General features: G+C 35.6%; 1 pseudogene; it reads right to left on the reverse strand.

The window, feature by feature from the left end:
* Positions 1 to 14,254: 14,254 nt before the first annotated feature.
* LOC127133766 (uncharacterized) lies at positions 14,255 to 14,354 on the reverse strand (annotated as a pseudogene).
* Positions 14,355 to 17,281: the final 2,927 nt, after the last annotated feature.

Here is a 17,281-nt window from a genome sequence, read left to right on the forward strand (position 1 = left end):
ATTTGGGCTTCCAAGGCAAACAAGCTTCAAATTCTTGATGAACTCTTGATCAAAATGACAAATAAAGAACATTGAGATCCATATATGATGCTTAGAACCATTTTGAACCTTTCCTTGATTGACCTCTTGCCATGGGGGCTCAAACCCTAGTCGTGAGCTTGATGAGGCACAGGTGGACACACACACTACCTGCAAAAGAAACAAAGCTACACATAGACATATTTTTGGTATTTTGGTTAGTAAACAAAATAAAGTAAAATATTATACAATAAAAAGTTCTTGGTAATCTCTCCCAATGCAAACCCAGTGAATGAGGGGTAAGGAGGATGCTAAGGTGTGATCCCAAAGCCAATGCAAATGATGAGATAACATGAGGAATCTTAGGGTCAAAATTGGGGTCTTACACTGACCACTATGTTTTTCAGCTTTCACCTTGAACTTATGAAACTCAGAAAACACCTAATGCTTAAACTTGATGAGTGATACCCATGTCATTCTTGTGAACTTATCCATAAATAACACAAAATAATTGTTTCCTCCAAGTGAAGGAACTTCAAATGGTCCACATACATCTGAATGCACTACTCCCAAAGCATGTCTTGCTCTCAGAGCTACTTCAGATGAAAATGGAAATCTAGGTTGCTTACCTTTCATGCATATCTCGTATCTTCTTAGGCTTCACAATCTTAGGTATGGCATGCACCAGCTTTTTAGAAATCATATGCTTGAAGCTTATGAAGTTCAGATACATGAACCTCTTATGCTATAACTCATTATTGTGAATGCCCTTCCTATTATAATTGTTTTGTATGATATCAAAACTAGGGTACTTTAGAATTTGTGTATATTGGATGATATCCTCTGAGTCTAAATGTGTATCTTAACATTAGGAAGCATAACAACATTTTGGAAATAGTTTAGAAAAGGTTTAGAAAAGGCTCCATGCATTAAAACCTCGTTTTTATTTGAAAAACAAGTTTATGTGTCGACACATACATGCTATGACTCGACACATAGAAAAAAATTTCCTATGATTCGACACATATGAGTTACAGGTTGACACATGTAAGTCATTATTAGAGCATGTACCTTCTATTTGATGTGCCACATATACACGTTGACACATGCATTGTATGTGTCGACACATGACTTACATAGGTCGGCACATGCATTAAAAATACTGAAAATTTGCATTATTTTCTAAACCTATTGCATTCCTTTGGCTTCAAACTTACATATATATATATATATATATATATATATATATATATATATATATATATATATATATATATATATATATATTATTCATACATACATCATTTCAAAGAAGTAGTTTTGAGAAAACCATATATGAAATCTGGATTTCAAAGAGTTCTCTTCATCTTCAACCGACATTTTATGTATACACAAAAAAAAATTACACATAATCATTCTTTGTTTGTGTGCCATCTATAATCAGTGTTGATAACGTCCATTTTAGGTTGTTGAATTGTAAATTGGGTTAATATCTTTAAGGGTTTCAAATAAGAAAACCAAGATGGGGATTTTCCTTCAATATCAATTAGGGTATGAAATTTTTGGACAAGACTACGTAATTTGGATCCGTTCGAGTGAAAACTTTGAAGAACAAGGGTTTCTTGCAAGGGAGTAACATGAGACAGTGGATCATCTTGGTAAATCTTAGGTTACAACAATTTGAAATTTGGATCTGATAGAGTGAAAGCTTTGAATAACGGGGGTTTCTTGCAAAGGAGTAGCGTGAGACGGTGGATCAAATTGATATTGTTGGATGAATTGATCAAGCTCAGGTTGAGGGAAGAGAAAGTGTTAGAATCAACATCAAACATAGGGTTTGTAAGGTTGCATTGCTACATTTCTCTTGTAAATAACTTTTGTAGATTAAGGTTAAATTTCATTATCTCAATTAGAGTTTCAATTTATGGTAGACAAATCCTCGTGTACTCTCTCTCTCTCTCTCTCTCTCTCTCTCTCTCTTTTACTTTTCATTTGCAAATTGTTGAATTCATTGATTGTGCGATCAATACGGTTGGCTAAACTTTGTAATACCCTTCTGAAAGAAGTTTTGTTGAGTTGATCACAATCTATTAGATTGTGGTTGTATTTGCAAATCAACAAAACCATACAAAATTCTAAACGAAATCGATTACACACAAGGTGTTTGATGATTTGTCTCAATTTCATTTTTGTGTATTTTTTCATTAGGAATAAACTTTACTATTGAGTAACATTCAAGTAATTATGATTAAAAGTATTTTTCAAATTTGTGCTCATTATCATAACTTGATTATATATACGCAAATCTGAGCTTTTTTATAGCTGTTCGATTTAGATGATTCGATTCAGGTCACTTTCGCTAGCCGTTAAATTTTTTAAAACAATTTTTGTAAAGTTTTTTAACTTGGAATCTATTCACCCCCTCTAGATCATTGCCTTATTGGCCTATGACCAAGACTGCTTATGATTCTTCTTACTAGAAGACGCTTTTAGAGCCTACTCTACCTCTCTTTCAGAGGTTCTCTTAGTCAGATGTGACTCTTGTGCCTCTAGACTGCTCTACAACTCTTCAATTCTCATAGTGCTTAGATCCTTAGAATTTTCAATTTTTTACAACAATATAATTAAACTGAGGAGTAAGAGATCTCAATATATTCTCAATGATTACTTGTTCAAAAAGAGTCTCTCCATAAAATTTTATATCATTTGGATCAGAATCACTCTAGAGATGTAATATGGTACCTTCTCATTGTTCTTCATGTTGAGATTCTCATACTACTTACATAGAGACTGAAACTTCACCTTCTTCACTGATGTATCACCGCTATAGCATCATACCAGTGTATCTCACGCAACCTTCACCATCATCGAATCAACAATATTCTCATCTACACACTGATGGATGCAGAACAAAGCTTTATGATCTTTCTTATACATGTTCCTTTGTGCTTTAGTTGCATCCACTACAACCGCTGCATAACCTTCATTGGCGAGATCAAGAACATCTTGAGCGCCAAACAACACACACATCTGAATCATCCATCGAGTCCAGTTCTTTACATCAAATAATGGAAGCTTCATATTTAAGCTACCGTTTCCACCGTTCATCGTCGTTCTTGTGGAAGACTTCACTCAGATCTCACCAAACACTTGTGTTTCCCAATCCCGCAAAATCAGAAAGTGTAATTTTGTTACAATTCCAATCATAAATTCAACGTGAATTCAAGAAACAAAATCAATCACACACGCCTCACTGTTCACTCATGTTTCCCTTGGTTTTTCCCGTGAATCCGAATCGAAACTCTGGATACCAATTATTTGTGCACAAGAGGAAGAAGATGAAGATGAGAGAGAGAGAGAGAGAGAGAGAGAGAGAGAAAGAGAGAGAGAGAAGTTTATAACAAACTTTAGCAGAAAAATTGAAATTCTGTTATGAAAAGATATACTTGCAAATGAAGCTAGATTCTACTTATATACTAATCAAATTAAATGTAAATTCAAATGCAAGCTAAATTACATCTAAATGAAACTGAAATGAATTACAATCTAACAAGATATATGTTAGTGTATATTTAAGTTAGATGCAACATGCTTATTAATTTTAACTTTATGATATATGATTGATAGTTCATTAGATTTCAAGTAAATTAAAATATTTGGAAACAAATTAATGGTGAAAAAATTTAGAATTACCTTTTGTTTTATTAAATCCTTGCAATTTCAATTAAATATATTTTACAGTGTTGAATTAGTGATAGAGTGGTTAAATGATTAATTAGGTTAGGTGTGTTCAAGACCTAACCTGTTCTTGTAACTCATCCCAACCAAAATGCAATGGGTTGGGTCTAACCCAGTTTTCCAATAAAACATGGACAAAATTAGGGGACAAGACATAAACATGATGATAATAGAGACAAATTATGGTTAACCCTCAAACCACCTTACTCGTTCAATATGAATTTGAGGACAAATATATATCTTGATTTTGAATTTTGTAAAATAAGATGCAACCTTATAATTGTTTTGCAAGATAATTACATTGCTACTTTTGATTAGTTTGTAAGAAAATGCTTTTATTTAATGAATTGTTTATTGATTAGTTTTTAAGATATTGAGTATTTACTATTATAGAAATAGGTTTATCATAACACAACCTTACCTAGAGGAGCTTAGATACTCTTAATGCAATTAGCAATACCATAATTGATGGATGAAAATAACATATGAAATCCCTTAAAGTCATGGCCTCAAATGGCTTCAAATGCTCTAAAAATCACCACCAGTGCTCTCAAAATCGTGCCTTGATCTCCCAATTTTGTAACCCTTGTAAAAGTGCAGAAAATCCCCTTTTAAAGACGTTAGAATGGACTAGAACGCGTCAGAAAAGCCCAGAAAAAGTGAATATTGCGTGCATGATACATTGCATCGCGTGATGGAGCCTTTATGTCACTATCACGTGTGAGATGTTGTGCGGTGTTGCGCATGATTATTGCAGTGGCTGCACGCTTTTGCTCTCTTTTTTCACTTATTTTGCTCTGATTCTTCGACTAGATATATGCAATGACGAATTGTCATCACAACCCCAAACTTGAATCGTTGCTTGTCCTCAAGTAACACACTTGCAACTGCACATTTCAACAAACAACAAGTCGTACAATAGCAACCGAGCCTCACCAAATTAAATACTTCTTTTGCCTGACCATTGTTCTAGCTTCCAACTTCTATCTGGCGAATTCGAAAAATGTCCTCAACATTGACAAGTACTTAACCTGTCTCTCATCTCACTATAACTCACTCAATGGATAGGGTCATATCTCAATCAACATGCAAAATGAATTATACTTAGCTTGATTATATTCTAATAGAGTTCATCACAGAAATCATAACACACATATTATAGGTCTTTTCAAGTTGTAACTTGGCTTATATTAGAGTATGATATTTTTAGAAAAGTAGGTTTAAACTTTTGGACTTAGCTGCCTAGTCCTCCTTCTATCATCATACCTCTTTATTCCTTTACGACAATACTAGAGTGTTTTGGTCCTTCTTATAATATCATTCTTTTCTTTTCTCATTTTTTTGAAGAAGTGTCTTTTTCCACTTCTTTTTTCATAATTGAAATTTTGGACCATCTTCTCTAGTACCCACACCCCAAACTTAAAATTTTACTCACTTCCAAGAGAAACCCTAAACTTAATCTTTTTCATAAACTTTAGGAACTATACTTCTACCTAACTCCAAACATAGAGTGGAAAGAAAAGATCGTTCAAGTCATATGGCTATGAATTTTAGGCTACGTCACTGAAATAAAAACTAAGGCTCAAAGTGGTTAGCAATGGATATACCTATTACTACAAGATGGTTTAAAAAGGCTCAAAGTTATAAACCAGAAACTGCCTCAACGTGTGTCAGTCAAACCAGATAACTTAATCGGAAATAGATCAAACCATATAAAATAATAATGCATAGATACACTCATAAAGAAAGAAAAGTGAACAATTGAAATATTTGACTCAAACGTTACTATATGAGGTATATGTAGGTTGAGTACAAGTTCGTTGATTCTTTTTTCATCCTTCGCCTCCAAGTTGCTAGTTCCTATTGCGATGATCAAATTTATTTTGGATCATCTGTTCCATGCTAAAGTGTTATACTTGCAAATATGAAAAAATCAAAATAGCTATAAACTTGTTTATTAAAGACAACATAGATCTTCATGTCAAGGTTACACTTAAGTTGCTAATTCCTCTTGTGGATGGTTTTGAATAAAAATAAAGTGAATTTTTCAAATTAAAAACTGATTAAAAATGACGGGTTTCCTCCCATCCATCATTTCTTTTCCTTCATTAGCTTGACGTCCCAAGCTTAAAACACACCAGGCGCAAAGCATACCATCACGCTGGTGAAAACTCCTTTTTTCATTCTTTTTTTTGCATTTCACTACCTTTTTCTTCCGATTGGTAGCATGTCTATATATCCTTCACATATGGTGTTTACTCATATGTATTAAACACCACATTTTCCTTATTGAACTTCAAAATCAGTTCACCTGTCTCCACTTATATTTTTGCCTTCCCAATTGCCAAGAATGGTCGTGTGAGAATAATAAATCCTCCTGAATCTCCTTTTGTATCAGGCACTATAAAATCTGAAGGAAACACTAAGCCATCGACATGTACTAACACGTCGCATAAAATACCAACCGATTAGGTAACAAATGATTCAACTAGAGTGAGAGTCATTTTACTCGGTGTGATCTCACCCACTTTCAATTCTTTAACAGTTTTCAGTGGCATGACTGTAAGACCCCAATTTTGACCCTAAGATCCCTCATGTTATTTCCTCATTTGCATTGGCTTTGGGATCACATCTTAGCATCCTCCTTACCCCTCATTCATTGGGTTTGCATTGGGAGAGATCACCAAGCATATTTGATTGTATCATACTTTGTTTTTCTTTGTTTACTAACCAAAATACCAAAAATATGTCCATGTATAACTTTGTTTCTTTTGTAGGTAGTGTGTGTATCCACCTGTGCCTCATCAAGCTCCCAACTAGGGTTTGAGACCCTCATGACAAGAGACCAAGGAAAGGTTCACAATGGTTCTAAGCATCATATATGGATTCATATGTTCTTCATTTATCATTTTGATCAAGAATTCATCAAGAGTTTGAAGCTTGTTTGTCTTAGAAGCCCTAATTCATCTAGGTATCTTGTGTGACTTCCTCAGCAATTTTATTCAACAATTGGTCAAATATTTCAAGGGATACTTCATAATACATCATATCAAGCATATATGATCCTCCACGAGTCCCAAAGATCAAGAGAACTTCAAGTTTGCAAGTTGGTTCAAAGAGGTTGACCAAAGAAAGTCAACTAGTCAAAACTGGGGTTCCCTAGATCTTATCTCCTATAATGTTTGTCATATGAAAATTATTCCAAGAGTAAAGTTACTATTTATGACATTACGAACAACTTTCATGTTTACATCAAGAGCTATTTTTGCTTGGAAAGTCATTTTTTTATGGTGAAAGATTATTCGTCATTTTGTCAGTGCCCTAGTTAGAAGGTCAACTTCCAAGGATCATAACTTGTTCCATTTTTATGATATGAAGGCCATCCAAGTTTCATGATCAATTTCAAGATGTCTTCTCCAACTTTTATTCTTTGAGAAATTTCAAAATCAACTTGCAAGGGCATGTGCCAATAGGAAACATTATAGGTCATTTTGGGCCATCATCATTGAACAAGCAATTTTCCTCAACTTCTAAAATGCATAACTCCCTCATGCCAAATCTAACTGATGTCAAATTTGTGACTAAATTTAAGAGGGACGAAATATCTACATCTTTGGTGAAGAAAACATTTTCATTTGGAGCTCATAGCAAAAGTTATTCAAGGTGGAAGAAGTGGTCATTTGACTTGGTACTTAGAAAATTTTCAATTATGTTTGATTTCTCCAACTTCCACCTCAAAATTCATCATGATCCAAGCTCCAAATGGAAAATTGTTCAACATAAAAGTTGTTCCTCTTGATGTAAAATTTCTAAAAATTCCAAGCTCATGGCATTTGAATCATTTTACAAGGACTTGCGCATGGTTACTTTTCATGGTCCCATTTGGATGATTTTCATTACCAAACTTCAAGTACAATTATATGGCCTCATGTTAAGCTTTCAACATCATTCATGCACATTTGTGGACCTTTTCCAATCATTCCATAGGCCTATCACACTCCCATGCAAGCATGCACCAACATTTCTAAATTTGGCCAAATTTTCAAGTGTGTGAAAAGCAATGCAAAACCCTATAAATACATGGCCATTGTGATGAGAATGAGGACCCCTTTGCCCAAGCTTTAAACAGCATCTTACTAACCTCCATTGATAGGATAACCTTAAGGATTTCACTTGAAATCGAGCTTCAATTTCACTTCTGTTTTGGGAATGAAACTCCAAGGATTCAAGCCTTTTGATCATCCCTTTCATCTCTTGCAAGCAAGTAGAGGCAAGCCCAAGCCAATTGAGATCCAAATCGAGCTTCATCACTGCAAACAGAAGGTGAATTTTGTGAAACTTTATCTCTTCGCTTCTCTCTCAATTCTCCATCATTTTAAGTAATTTTTGGTTGGCGGAAGTCCTACCAATGTAGGCAACAAGATTGAGTTGCTTTCAGGCCAAATCGAAGCAACTCAGATCATGCACCTCAAACTTCAAGTCCACGTATCTTTTAATATACTTGGAATTGGGTGAAATTGAGGTCAGATTCGAGCTACTGAGCATTTTTTTCTTTAAAATAGTGTACTCTATTTTTATTTTAGTGGTGGTTGATGGTGGACCAGTTCGGTGAGGTCCACCGGAGAAGACAACCTAAGCTAGGACTCCGGCGATGTGCTGGCAAGGTTCCAACCCTCTGATCCCATGTCCACGTTTTAATCTCCACCCTCCTTTTTGATTACCACACGTGTACATGCGTTGATTGTGGCATATGATGGAAGCGCGCGCTTCGCCATCAGATCTTCCACCTCAATTAATGAGGGAGATCTGATGACCCTTGTTTTTTCTCATTTTATTTTATTTCTGATTTTTTTATTTAATCCTCTTATTTGATTTAATTCATAGAAATTTCATTTTTAATCCAAAAAATATGGGACTTTCACCAAATATCTTTAAATATTTTTCTCTTTCATATTTTGAATTAAAATAATTTTTTGGATTAATTTTGATATTTTTCATGAATTAAATGTTTTTGTGCATATTTTTAATTGTTTTAAAATACTTTTGACTTTCCAAAAATTATGATTTTTTTTGTCTAAGGTCCTTTGACCTTGTTTGACCTAGGAAAATCCCTTAGCCATTTATTTGGTATTTTGAAGGGATTTGAGGTTTTGTCCATATTAAAATGAATTTTAATTCACTTTTAATTTGATTTTTAATTGATTAAATGTTTAAAAATATTGTTGAACCATTTTTATGGTCTTGTGATGTTTAACTTTCTGTTTGGGCCTTGATCATGGTTGATTTGACTTTTGTTTGATCAATACCATTGGATTTAGGGGATCGATGAAATGTACATTTCATCTCCCAAAATGAATGAATGGTATTGATAAGATGAAATTCCTCCCATGATCATTTTGTGTTTCTATTTCCCCTTCCCTCTTCATCTTCATCCCTATTCCTTCCCAATCCTTCATTTGACCAATGATTTCTCTAATGTCTAAATGCTAGTTGGTTCATCAATGACCTTGTGTCAGATGAATCACCACAAGTCTGACTGAGATATGTCCTTCCCATTTATTTTAGTGTGTGGTATGTTTTAGGAATTTGGTTATTTGTACCAAATCTCTAACATACATTAACACCTATATTTTTATTGCCCGACCTCAGATAGTTGTGACTTCTACAATAAGTCCAATTACGATTGCTTAACATAGAGCTAAATTTGACCCTCAAGGCATAACATTCTAGTAAGTGAGATTGTAAGTCTCCCGTTTTTCATGGCAGTGTGTGGGAACTTGACCTTTTTTCCATTCATGGGAGCTAGTGGCATACTTGTTGATTTATCCAAGTTGAAGCCCTTCTCATAGATGATGTCTTGGTTCAAGGATTCATACTTGTGAATGAATGGTTAAGTCTTCTCCAAAGAATGACTTAATCAATTAAAAATCACCACTAACATTTAACTAACCATTTCCTAATTCTTATTAATGTTACTTTACTTTCAAGTCATTTACTTTATGCACTTTAAATTTCAAGTACCTTTATCATTCATTGCCATTTACATTTCATGCAACTTGTTTATGTTTCAACATTTTGCTCATTTGAGCCATATCTTGTGATTGTATATATTGTTTGTTTGTTTTGATTTTGTTTATGATCTTAAGACCTTAAAACACCTAATAACAACAAAAAACCTAAAAAATATCTGGTTGGACTGTTGGTATTTGATCTGAACTTCTGGACTTAGAACTAGGCAACATTCCCTATGCTAAAGGACTTGGCCAATGCCAACATTTGAGACTGAGCTATCTTTGACTATGTCTTCATCTGATGCAAGACCTTGGATCCCTTTGATTCATATATTACTTTGTCTTTATGCTTAATTGTTATTTTGTTATTATTATGTCTGATATTTTGTTCTGAGTTGATCAAGGAATATTTCATCTGTTACATGGGAAGATACTAAAGACTGCTAGCTATTGGAATGTTTGCTTGGATATTATGGCTATCTTTATTTGATGCCTTGGTTTTCATACGATTCTTGGATATTGCTCATTGCTTATTGCTTATTGCTAATCAAAGTCCAAAGGAAAATGGGTTTCTATATGACATTCTTATCTGTTGGATTGCATCCCATTGGTCAGATCGTTTCAACTCTTAACTTTTAATTTTTTCTTAGGGCATTCTCTTCATCTCCTCCCACTTCTTTAATTTCAAAACCTCTCACTCTTTTCAAAAACTTTCTTTGCTTGTGATTTCAAACTTAGACATGTTTTAATGATTAGAAACTTTGGCCTTATGCCATTGAATTTTAAACTTTTTCTTAAATCAAACTTGTAAATAAACTTAACCATATTGACTTTAATTTCAAAAAAAGATAAAAAGAACTAACAACCTCATTCAAATTTTTGGCCTTTTTGTGCATTTTCTTATTAAACTTTTGTTAAAATCAATTCATCAACTTCTTTGAAATTTTTACCATGAACTACGGGGTTTTGATCCCTCATTTTTATGTTGGTACGTAGGCATAAGATCGAAGGTCTTGTCAAACACAAAAATATAATTAATGAATTCTTTTCTTATCCCCCCACTCCATGTTTTATCAAACATCATTTATACCAAAAAACATATGCACACAAAAAGGGCTCCCCAGGAGTACCTAGGACACTTTGGGTGCTAACACATTCCCTCTGTGTAACCAACCCCCTTACCTATAATCTCTAGAATTTTATTAGTTTTGATTTGAAAACTTCTTATCTTTGGGTTTTGTTCGTACTTTTTCCATTTTCCTTTGGAAACAATAAAAGCGCGGTGACGACTCTGGTTTTATTGACGTCAAATTTATCCATAGCTTGATGGTCATGAATTTACCGCTACAATGACATTTATGCTAGATCCTAGATCACATAGGGCATGAGGAATATTCACTCCACCGATATTACAATAAATAGTAAGCTTACCTAAGTCTTTTAGTTTTGCTGGTAAGGATTGAAGTTTTACCACATCATCTATTTCGGTCCGTTTTACATGTTCCTTGATCACTTTCTCTTTCCTACCCTTTAGTAATGCCTTCTTAAATTTAACAAACTTAGACATTAGTTCTAAAATTTTATGGAACAAAATACTTACCTAGAGAGTATCTAGCATTTCCTTGAACTTTTCAAACATTCCTGCTTCATCATCTTGAACCAGTTTCTTTTTAATTATCGAGTATGGTGGTTTTATGTAATCCGGTAAAGGAGGATTTGGTTCAGTCAGGATCTGCTTCTTTGTTCTTCTCCAAGGAGATTTTTTATCAATTAGTTGATCAAAGGCGATTCCTCTTTCCTCTTGGTCAGCTTGATTGGTACTCTCCTTTGTCTCAACCACACATTCTTTAACTATCTCATCTTTACCCTTTTCAATAATTACCCCTAAACATGTATCCACAACCTTGCATAATTCATTCTTAGGATTATTTATGTAACAAAAGGTTTGCATCTGCTCCATATTATTCATGTTGTGATTTGGGCATCTGTGTAACAAAAGTTTGAATCGTTTCCAAGAGTTATAAAGTGGCTCAGTTTCCTGCGGCTCAAAATTCACAATTTCTGCTCGACACTCGATAAAAATGAGTAGTAGTGAAAATTATTTAGAAGGAAAAGCAACCAATATTTCACCCTTCCAATCAGTGAGAATCCAAACAACCTTAATTTTACCCAGTCTTCAGTGACATCAGATGGTTTTCACATTGAAGATGTTTCATAGAAGCGTGCAAGTGATAACATGAAATTATATCACATTTGAAGACTTAATTCAATTAGATTATATTATCATTTACTTTAATTTATCCCATTTTATCAGATATTATGCAGTATTTCTTTTCTATTTACATCAGGTACCCATTTTGAAGCAAAAGTGAAAAAGGGAAGAAAAGGAGGTGTAGAAAGGAGTAAAAAGGAAACAAATATCAAAGACCAAGCCCAGCCCAAAAGAAAGCGCACGTTGTGCCTGTGACGGGCGTCACAAGGGTTGTGACGAGCGTCACACTAGAAGCATCCCTGTGACGAGCGTCACACATGGTGTGACGAGCGTCACACCATTCCACTAGCTTTTTGGCGCAAGTCACGCTCTCAGAAGAATTGAAGAAGAACGTTGAGAGAGTTCGTGTCCTATGCCCACGCCGTGTATTTAGCCATGCTGAAGACTCGTGGGAAACGGAATGCAGTTACCAAGGCTATTATAAATAGCCATCTCACAAACCTAAAAAAACGCTCAGTTTTTGCACGCTCAGTTTGCCGAAGCTCTGCCAAATTTTCTTTTCACGCCTTTGCTTATTTTTCTTCCTTTCCAGCAACTTAGCATTGTTTATTTTATTTATTTCTTTTGCAAGCTTTACATTCTTTTTCCCTTGCAAATTTACCTTTCCAGTTTTAGCTTTTAGATATTTTTCGCATAATAGTTTCTACACCGGAAACTATTGTGCAACTTTATACCGGATTTAACCTTACGTTATATTCCAGTTTTATTTCCTTGATTTAATTTACTGTCTAATTGAAGAATCCAAGAACAAATCCTACCGGCTTGTGGTGGAGTGTTCAAGACCATTGTATTACGCATTCAGGTTCTTTAATTGTTATTTAATTTTTATGTTTTATTCTATTGTTTATTCATATTGCCTGCCTGGAATGAGTCTGTTTATGCATGATATAAATTCTTATTTATTTAGCATGTCTGGCTAATTTGCCTAGGTATCGGTATGTAAAGTAAGCAGAATAAGGGATCAAGACTGAGTCGGTCTATTTAAACTTAAAATCAAAATCAATCTTTTTACGGTTTCAACTTACAGGTTTAATAACAAGATTTTTTACAAAAGTAAAAGACATAAAGAAGTTAAAATCAACAGAGCGAGAGTTTGAGATAAGGGTGTTTAAAACGGTCAGTATTTTCTTAAAAAGAGTTTCTGCAACTTTATTGTTTTCAAAATATGGTTTTTGACTTAATTATAAGTGACAGCAACATTAATATAAAATCATGGTTTATTCAACAGAGCGAGAGTTTGAGATAGAACCTTTAACCAATGAAGTTAACCGAAACGATTCATTTTAAAACCAAGAAACCGACAAAGACTTGATTCCCTAGTTTTGACGAACTACATACCGATATCCGTTTTATTAATATTTAATCTAGATATTAGTTTAGCTCTTAGTTTTTCCCCAAACAATCAAACATTTTCACCTTAGATTTACGTAGTAACCTTAGATAACGGTATATCGATTCATAAGTCCCTGTGGGATCGATATCTTTTAAAACTACGCGATAGAACTGTGCACTTGCAGTTTGTATCCCATTCTCGACTCACCCAGTCGAGCGATCAAGTTTTTGGCGCCGTTGCCGGGGACTTTTATTCAATCGATATCGTAACTCTTCCGTTACGCTGTAGAGACTAAGGTTTCTTTTTCTTCTATTTTCTTTCTTTCGTTGATTTGTACGCCACACACTCGCTCTCAAGGCGAACCGCTCTATTTACGAATCAACGATATCGAACTATATCTCCGAGTCTTACGACGAATTCGGGAATATCGTGCTGAAAACAATCTCCCTCCTATAAACCTTCCAGATTTCAAAAACATTTTTCCTTCTTTAACCGAGATGGCAGAACCAGCTCGTGCTCTTAGAGATTACGCTGCTCCATCTCAAGATGAACCGCATTCAAGTATTGCTCCGCCCGCAATCGAAGCAAACAACTTTGAACTTAAACCTTCGTTGTTGCAGGCTGTGCAACAGAACCAATTCTCTGGAAATCTTACCGAAGATCCAAACCTTCATTTATCCGTATTTGTTCAATACGCTGATACTGTTAAAGCTAATGGTGTCACTTCAGAGGCGATTCGACTTCGTCTTTTTCCTTTCTCATTAAGAGATAGCGCTAGAAGATGGCTTCAATCTCTCCCTTCCAACTCAGTCACCACATGGAACGAGTTGAAGAAAGTTTTTCTTGCCCGATATTTTCCGCCAAGCAAAACAGCTATGTTAAGAGCCCAGATAAACGGATTTAAACAGAAAGACAACGAGTCTCTTTTCGAAGCATGGGAAAGATACAAAGACATGATGAGACTTTGCCCACACCATGGTTTGGAAGACTGGTTAGTAATTCACACATTTTATAATGGTCTCTTATACAATACAAGGTTAACAATAGACGCCGCTGCAGGTGGTGCACTAATGAACAAACCTTACGCTGATGCTTACCAGCTTATCGAGAGCATGGCCCAAAACCACTATCAGTGGGGAACCGAACGAACGAATGTGGAAAAACCTCAACCGAAAACTGGCATGTACGAGATAAGTAACCTTGATCACGTCAATGCAAAAGTGGATGCTTTGGTCTAGAAAATTGAAAGTTTAAACGTATCACCTCCAGCCGCCGTGGTTGCTATAACTCAGAATTGCGAGGTCTGTGGAATCCAAGGCCACACTCCTGCGGAATGTCAACTCTTGACTGGAATCCAAGCAGAGCAAGTAAACTATGCTCAAGGAAGCCCCTATTCGAATACCTATAACCCAAATTGGAAGAACCATCCAAACTTCTCATATAAGAGTAATAATGCTTTATACGCACCTGGACAGTCTCCAAATCAAGCCCCATCTATATCTCCAGGATATCAGAAACCGAATCCTAACAATAATACCCCTAGAAAATCCAACTTGGAAATCATGATGGAAAACTTTATAGCTTCCCAACAACAAACCAATAAAGATTTCTTAAACCAGAACATACACACTGGCGAACAACTAAAACAACTAGCAAGCAAAGTAGATGCCCTGGCTACCCATAACAAAATGCTGGAAACGCAAATATCTCAAGTAGCTCAACAACAAGCACCTACTGCTGCACCAACTGGTACATTCCCTGGACAGCCCCAACCCAATCCGAGAAGCCAAGCTCATGCAATTATATTGAGAAGTGGAACGGAAGTGGAAGGACCGTCTGACCCAAGGATAGAAAACCAAAACCCTAAGAAATCTACTGAGGAAAGTGAACCTAAGGAAAAGGAAGAGAGTAATAAGGAAACCCTAGAAAAGAAGGAACCTTATGTACCTCCACCACCTTACAAACCACCTATACCTTACCCTCAAAGGCTTGTTAAAACCAAAGATGTAGGCCAATTTAGAAAATTTGTTGATCTCCTTAAACAATTAAACGTTACAATTCCGTTTACCGAAGCTATCACGCGGATGCCCTCATATGCTAAATTCTTAAAAGAAATTCTTTCCAATAAGAGGAAACTTGAGGATAGCGAAACCGTTACACTCCCTGCCGAATGTAGCGCTATAATCCAAAACATGCCCCCTAAACTCAAGGATCCGGGCAGTTTCTCTATACCCTGTCACATAGGAAAATTTGTCATCGACAAAGCCTTATGCGATTTAGGAGCCGGAATTAGCGTTATGCCTTTATCCATATGTAAGAAACTGGAAATGGGAGAATTAAGACCGACCAAAATGTCTGTGCAATTAGCAGATCGTTCCATCAAATATCCTGTAGGAATCCTTGAAAACGTTCCCGTACGCATAGGTCAGTTTTACATTCCCACTGACTTCACAATTATGGACATTAGAGAAGATGATACGACACCTATTATACTAGGAAGACCATTCTTAGCAACTGCCGGTGCAATCATAGACGTAAAACGAGGACGACTCACCTTCGAAGTAGGTGAAGAGAAAATTGAATTCATTCTTTCCCAATTCTTGAAAGCACCTGCAATAGAAGATACATGTTACTTCATGGATATCATCGATGAATGCATAAAAGAAGCAGAGTCAGGAGAAGACAAATCATCAGACTATCTTTTAGAGGACAAATCTAAACAATGCCTAGCAATAACACCGGATCCTACGCAGTGTCTTAACAAACCAACCCCTGATTTGAAAACACTTCCCAAAAATCTGAGATATGAATTCCTAGACTTAGAACTTGAACGACCTGTGATAGTTAATGCAGATCTAGGAAGACTCGAAACAGAAAAACTCCTACATATCTTAAGAAAATATCCAACCGCACTAGGATACCACATCACCAATCTCAAAGGAATAAGCATTGTTTTAGGACACATCATCTCGAACAGAGGAATTGAAGTAGACAAAGCCAAAATAGAGGTAATCGAAAACCTTCAACCCCCAAGAACTGTGAGAGAAGTACGAAGCTTTTTAGGACACGCCGGTTTTTACCGACGATTCATCAAAGACTTCTCTAAGATAACTAAACCCTTAACCGGACTGTTGATGAAAGATGCTGAATTCATATTCGACGATAACTGTTTAAAAGCATTTCAAACTCTTAAACAAGCATTGATCTCCGCATCCATTATGCAGACACCAGACTGGAATGAACCATTCGAAATAATGTGCGATGCCAGTGATTATGCTGTAGGTGCTGTTTTAGGACAAAGAAAGGATAAAAAGCTTCACGTTATATATTACGCTAGCAGAACCCTGGATGAAGCACAGATGAATTATGCCACAACCGAGAAAGAACTCCTAGCAGTGGTATTTGCGCTAGATAAATTTCGTTCTTACCTGGTAGGAGCCAAAATAATAGTTTACACTGATCACGCTGCTATCAGGTACCTTTTAACAAAAAAAGATGCTAAACCTAGACTCCTAAGATGGATCTTGTTACTGCAAGAATTCGACTTAGAAATCAAGGACAAGAAAGGAACTGAAAACGTAGTAGCAGACCATCTCTCTAGACTTGAGAACCTTGAACCAGAAAGAACATCCATTAATGATGATTTCTCGTATGATAAACTCATAGCTACTTTGGAAGAGAACAACTCCGACATGCAAGTAGAAACCACCGTAGCTATATCTGTCATACCATGGTACGCTGATCTAGTCAATTATTTAGCTGCCGGAATAGTTCCACCTACTTTATCTTACCAACAGAAGAAACGATTCTTCCACGACATAAAACACTATTACTGGGATGATCCCTTACTTTTCAAAAGAGGCCCCGATGGTATTTTCCGTCGATGTATACCCGAAGAAGAGGTAGAAA

Source organism: Lathyrus oleraceus, chromosome 3 (genome assembly GCF_024323335.1).
Source record: "Lathyrus oleraceus cultivar Zhongwan6 chromosome 3, CAAS_Psat_ZW6_1.0, whole genome shotgun sequence".
Classification (NCBI taxonomy): domain Eukaryota; kingdom Viridiplantae; phylum Streptophyta; class Magnoliopsida; order Fabales; family Fabaceae; genus Lathyrus; species Lathyrus oleraceus.